Below are 6,171 nucleotides of genomic sequence, written 5' to 3' on the forward strand. Positions count from 1 at the left end.
ACTGAAATGAAAATGATGAAAACTAGTCTATGATTACAATGAAAAGGACTTAGATTATTACAAGGAAAAACTAAGTCCGATGGCAGCATCTTTGTCTTGCGGGTCTGCGCGCGCGTTGCTGTGGGCGCGCGCGACACTTGATGTGCTGGCCTGAGGCTGGGCACTGGTGCTTGGCATCAGGGTCTGTGCGCGAGGCGCTGCTGGAATGGGCCTGCAGCTGGGCGCTGGCGAGGCATCAGGATCTGCGCGCGCGGCATTGTCAGGGCGCGCGGCGCTGTTGTCATTGGCCAGCCCTTGGGCGCTGGCGAGAGGCATCGGTGGGGCGACAGAGGCACATGCGCGCTTGTCACTTGGCGCAGCCAAGACCACGGGGCCGACCATGGCGCTAGGCATTGTGAGGCTTGCTAGGCCGCCATGGGGCGCGGCCAAGGGGTCATGGGGCATGTCTGGAAAGCAGCCCATGACATTCTCCCCCACCTGAGTTGGCGCCGTCCTCGGAGCCTTATGATGATGATGATGATGATGATGTTTCTGATGGTTGTTGGATGGGAGGTCTGCGCCCCTCTGTTGTTTGAGCTTGCTGTTGTAGCGAAGCAATGATTTCATGCGGCTGACATGGAAGACTGGATGGATCTTCCACCAGGATGGAGTTTTTACCTGGTATGTGGACTCCCCAATGCGTTTTTCAATGGACAGGGGCCCGATGTATTTTTGTTGCAGGCGAGGGTCATGGGTCCTTTCTGCAAACAAGTACTGCTTTGGGATGCGTAGCATTACTTTGTCCCCTGGTTGATGTTGGGAAAAGCAACGCTTTTGTTCGGTGAACCTTTTTGCCCGCTCTTGGGCCCTGATGAGATAGCTCCGCACTATCTCCATGTTGCGCTCCCATTCGCTCGAGAAGTTGGCAGCTCGAGGAGATTTCGGCATGGTTGAGGCATTCACCGTTTGCGGGAGAAGCGGTTGCTGTCCGGTAACAATTTCAAAAGGGCTCTTGTTTGTATAATGGTCCTTTTGAGAATTGAAACACAGTTGAGCAGCATCCAGGAGCTTCACCCAATGCTTCTGTGATCCGGTTGCGAAGTTGCGGAGATATTCCTCCAGCATGTCATCGAACCGGTCTGTCTGGCCATCCGATGGTGGATGGATGTCTGTGTTGTGACTCAATGTTGACCCAAAGCACCTGAAGAGATGGGTCCAAAAGTTGCTAGTGAAGCGTGAGTCGCGCCTACTAACAATGTTTTTGGGCAGGCCCCAATGTTTGACAATGTGCGAGAAGAAGAGTCGAGCTGTATCTTCTGCTGAGATGTTTTGCGGGGCTGCTATGAAAGTTGCATAGTCTGAGAACTGATCTATGACAACCATGATGGATGCAAGATTGCCGACTTGGGGCAATCCCGTGATGAATCTGAGGGAAACACTTTCCCATGGTCTCTGAGGGACATGTAATGGCTGCGAGGGTCCCGGCTGTGATGAGTGATCCGACTTGTCCTTGTGGCATGGCTGACAAGTCTTCACACGATGATGAGCGTCACCAGTCTTTTGAGGCCGATGACATGATGACTGATTGTTGCTGCGAAGGGTAGCCTGAACCTGAGGTTCATGTCTGTTGACTACCTTCTCCAACTGCATGGCCGAGATGTTTTCAGCGGCCATCTTTATGGGAAAGCATGGTATGGTGCAGGGCTTGGCCCCATTTTCTCCCATCATCAGGAGCATGTTAGCAAATGGTACCGGAATGGTGTTGGTTTGCCTCATGAACTCTAAACCCACTATGATGTCGAAGTCATCTATGATTGCGATGCGCAGGTCGATGCTTCCTTTGTATGGGCCAAGTTTCACTGGGACATTTGTAGCTGTTCCACCCAATGTCTGAGGTGGTGAGTTGATAGCCTTGACGCGGCCTTTGCTCTTTTGTACAACAAGACCTAGGCGCTCTACTTGTGTTGATGACAAGTAGTTGTGGGTGGCACCCGTGTCTATCAATGCGTGAAGGGGCTTGCCGTTCACTTTAATTCGACGAACATTAGGGTCCTCGCTTGTTTAGGAGGCCTCTCGTCCATCTTTTCCTTCCCTTTCTTGGTGATTGGGACTGATGTTTTCTTAGGAGGACATGCACTGGTCCCCGCTAAGGCATGAGGGATAGAGCCAACAATTGCATTGAAGGCGCCTACCTGGTCGTCGTCTGATGAGTCTGATGTGTCTAACTCATCCTCGACCGTCTGATGAGCATTGACCTTGATGTTTGGGCATTCATTGTTCCAATGTGCCCCACCGCAATGACGGCATTCTGAGGGAGGCTTTCTCCCCTGATTGTTGTTGATGGATGCAGCACTGTTGCTGTTGGAGGGAGGAGTCTTAGTTTTGGATGCACTCCGATCTCCCCCACTTTTGCTTGGGCCACCATTGCTGGGATGGTGCCCGTTGAATCCCCCTCGGACAGACGGCTGGGGCCTGTCGTTCTGAGTTCCCAAATGATAATCGCCAAGGCATTCTGCAGCTTGAATGGCCTTGGGCAGGGTGTCTACCCGTTGTCGCTGTAGTTCCATACGGGCATGAGGTTTCAAACCTTCTATGAATGCGAAGAGTTTGTCTTTGTCCCCCATGTCGCGTATGTTTAGCATGAGTGCGGAGAATTCGCGCACGTACTCCCTCACTGATCTGGTGTGGCGGAGGTCCCGTAGCTTTCTCCTTGCGTTGTATTCCACATTTTCGGGAAAGAACTGCAGGCGTATGGCTACCTTCAATTCGTCCCATGTCTGAAGAGTATCTTCACCGGCCTTGATGGCTTCGTGTTTGACCCGCCACCAAAGTTTGGCATCGCCCTGAAGATACATGGCAGCAGTCGCTACCTTTTTGGATTCCTCCAAATGGCCCACGGCATCGAAGTATTGTTCGATGTCGAAGATGAAGTTTTCCACTTCTTTAGCATCCCGGGATCCGTCGTATGGCTTTGGCTCCGGTATCTTAAGCTTTTGTGGAATGGGGGTGAGGTTTGCTGCACCCCTGATGTGATGGTCGCCTTCTCGAAGTAGGCTCTGTAAGGCAGCATTGACAACGTTGAGCTTGTCAGTCAAGTCGTTTATGGTTTGCTGCATGGCAGTTAGTCTGTCTGCCTCATGTTGCTGATGGGCTAAATCGTCGGCACGCTCCTGTTGGAGGTCCTCAAATTTGCCATGAATATTGGCAGTTTCAATGGCTGCCGTTTGTCGGTCCTCGTCGGAGTCACGACTGATGTTTGCAATGTCATTTTCCGCCTGCCGCATTCGGCGGTCCAGGTCGTCCAACCTTTGCACTAGGTTGTTGCTTTGATCAGGCACCGTTTCTACGATGGGTCGTAATCGGTCAACCGTCTCCTCTAGGGATGCTAGACGCTCCCCATGATTCACCATGGTCAGAAATGGTGATGATGGCAAATGTTTTCCCTCGTCCGATGTCGAGCCTAGGCTCTGATACCAACTGTTACGCAACGCCTTCCTGATGATCTTTGGAAGGGCAACGTAAGGCTAAGCAACCGATGTCAGTGCGGTTGCTGTCCGCCAATGAGGTCCTCGCCGCACGCTAGACTAGATTGTCAGTGCCGTGCGGGAAAACCAATGTCGTAAGCAAATTGCGGAAGCTTGAGAGAGAATTGGGTTTTGAATGCTGATGATGATTTTATTGATGACTGAAAATGATGATTACAATGATGTGGTGTCGAGGGGGAGAGACACCAGAAAATGCTGATTGAAATGTTTGATTGTTTGGTCCCCCTTAATAATGCTTAAAAAAAATAAACCAACATTACAAGACTAGTCCTAATAAAGCTGTAGAAGCACACTGAAATGAAAATGATGAAAACTAGTCTATGATTACAATGAAAAGGACTTAGATTATTACAAGGAAAAACTAAGTCCGATGGCAGCATCTTTGTCTTGCGGGTCTGCGCGCGCGTTGCTGTGGGCGCGCGCGACACTTGATGTGCTGGCCTGAGGCTGGGCACTGGTGCTTGGCATCAGGGTCTGTGCGCGAGGCGCTGCTGGAATGGGCCTGCAGCTGGGCGCTGGCGAGGCATCAGGATCTGCGCGCGCGGCATTGTCAGGGCGCGCGGCGCTGTTGTCATTGGCCAGCCCTTGGGCGCTGGCGAGAGGCATCGGTGGGGCGACAGAGGCACATGCGCGCTTGTCACTTGGCGCAGCCAAGACCACGGGGCCGACCATGGCGCTAGGCATTGTGAGGCTTGCTAGGCCGCCATGGGGCGCGGCCAAGGGGTCATGGGGCATGTCTGGAAAGCAGCCCATGACAAAACTTCTGACTTTTGAAAGTTGAAATAGAAAAATATGATACTCGAATTTCTCTCAAAGATAGAATCTTGTGATCTCTCCAACTCAGTGCCTCTTACAACCGGACTGCCCCTCGCACCATGCAACTAATCTATACAAAAAATCAAAATTAGAAGAAGCATCGCTAGAGAGAGGCAAGAACTCAAAGGATTGGAGCTCGATGTAGCTTGTAATGAAAGATCGAACGAAGACAGAGAGCCCATCGGAACTCTAGCTCAAATTGGGAAAAACTTGAGAAAATAACTCGAAAATTGAAAACATTTGAATAAAGTATATGAGCTTCTCCATGAATTTCCTCGAAGGATTTGATCAAAGTTTTGCTCAAATATTTATTAGAGGCGAAGGGAAAGTTTAGCTAAGATGAATTCTTTGTTGTTTGAAGAAAAAGAAAGTACTTGTTCGTGTGAAAAGCAAGTGCAGTGAAACTAGTGTATCTAATGTCTAAAATACCCTTATTAACACTGAACAGTCCGTTTGGTTTGATGGGATCCGTTAGTTGAGGGATTACAATAGCTCACATTGCTTAATTGAAAGTCAAATTGTTCAACTGAATAACATAGGGACCAAAACTGGAATATAGCGATAACTCAGGGACTAAAAGAGCTATTTTCCCCCAAATAGGATAAGAAAACTACTTAAGATTAGGTATAACTTATAAGCTATACTTGAACATGCGATGTCAGCAAATTTAACATTTGATAATTCTCATAATATTTACTATTGTATTTGTTTTTTTAGTCATAATCTATATTGAGGATTTCGGTTTGCACATTTTCGGCCTTCTAATTGATTAATGCCCCAATAAAAACATAATTAATTTTTTAGCTTTATTTTACAGAAATAATTTATCATATTCTTTCTTATAACTAGTATCTTACAATATTTAAACGATAAATTTAAACAAGTTTCTTTTTGGAGATTTAGTTTCTCAATATGACACTGCTCTCTAATCTCTATGTTACATAAAAGACTTTGCAAGATAATGACAAGTTGAATAAATTGTTTTCGGTCTTCATCCTTTTGGTTAATTAGGAGGATAATTGATGCTGTTTTATTCTTCTATATATCTGATTTACACTACCACAAATTTTTCTGGTAACGAGTCAAATACAACTTACCAAGATATAAGACATCAAGAGCTTCAGCCTGATAATGAAAGATATAAATATTACTTTTTCTTAGACGCCTAATTTTGCTATCGTTAAGAGATGAAACAAATAAGAGAAAGTTTTTTTTAACTAAAAAGATGGGTAATACGTCCAATGCTATCACTAATTGCTTGAGTTGAGTATATGACAACAAATAATTAATGAGCAGGCTGGCATTATAATATCAAATACAACAATAATGTATGAACCTTTTAAAAATTTTATGTGTCTTAATTTATGTGATAGTCTTTCTATTTTTGTATATCCCAAAAAGAATATCATATTTTTATATTTAAAAGTTCTTATTGTGATCTTAATATAAAATAATTTATAACCACACAAATATCTAATATTTGTCTTAAACCATATATTTCAGAAGTCTTTATTTCTTTCTTAAATATCATGCCAAATCAAATGGTTGGCACATAAATTGGGACGGAGAGTATGTGTTGACTTAGTTTGGAATATATTTCAAGACTAGTGTACTTATCGCGCTTCGTGCAGTCGTAAAAAATTTAAAATACGATTGAATAACAATGCCATAATTTTATAAGAGAATAAATCTTCAGTAGTGAGAAATTTTTATTGATTGTTTTAAAATCCTATATATAAAATTATTTTACATCAAGAATTTATATGAAACCAACATTCCAGGCTATAATCAATTCATTTAATTCACTGTTGTAAACTTTAAAATAAACAGA

Source organism: Nicotiana sylvestris, chromosome 12 (genome assembly GCF_000393655.2).
Source record: "Nicotiana sylvestris chromosome 12, ASM39365v2, whole genome shotgun sequence".
NCBI lineage: Eukaryota > Viridiplantae > Streptophyta > Magnoliopsida > Solanales > Solanaceae > Nicotiana > Nicotiana sylvestris.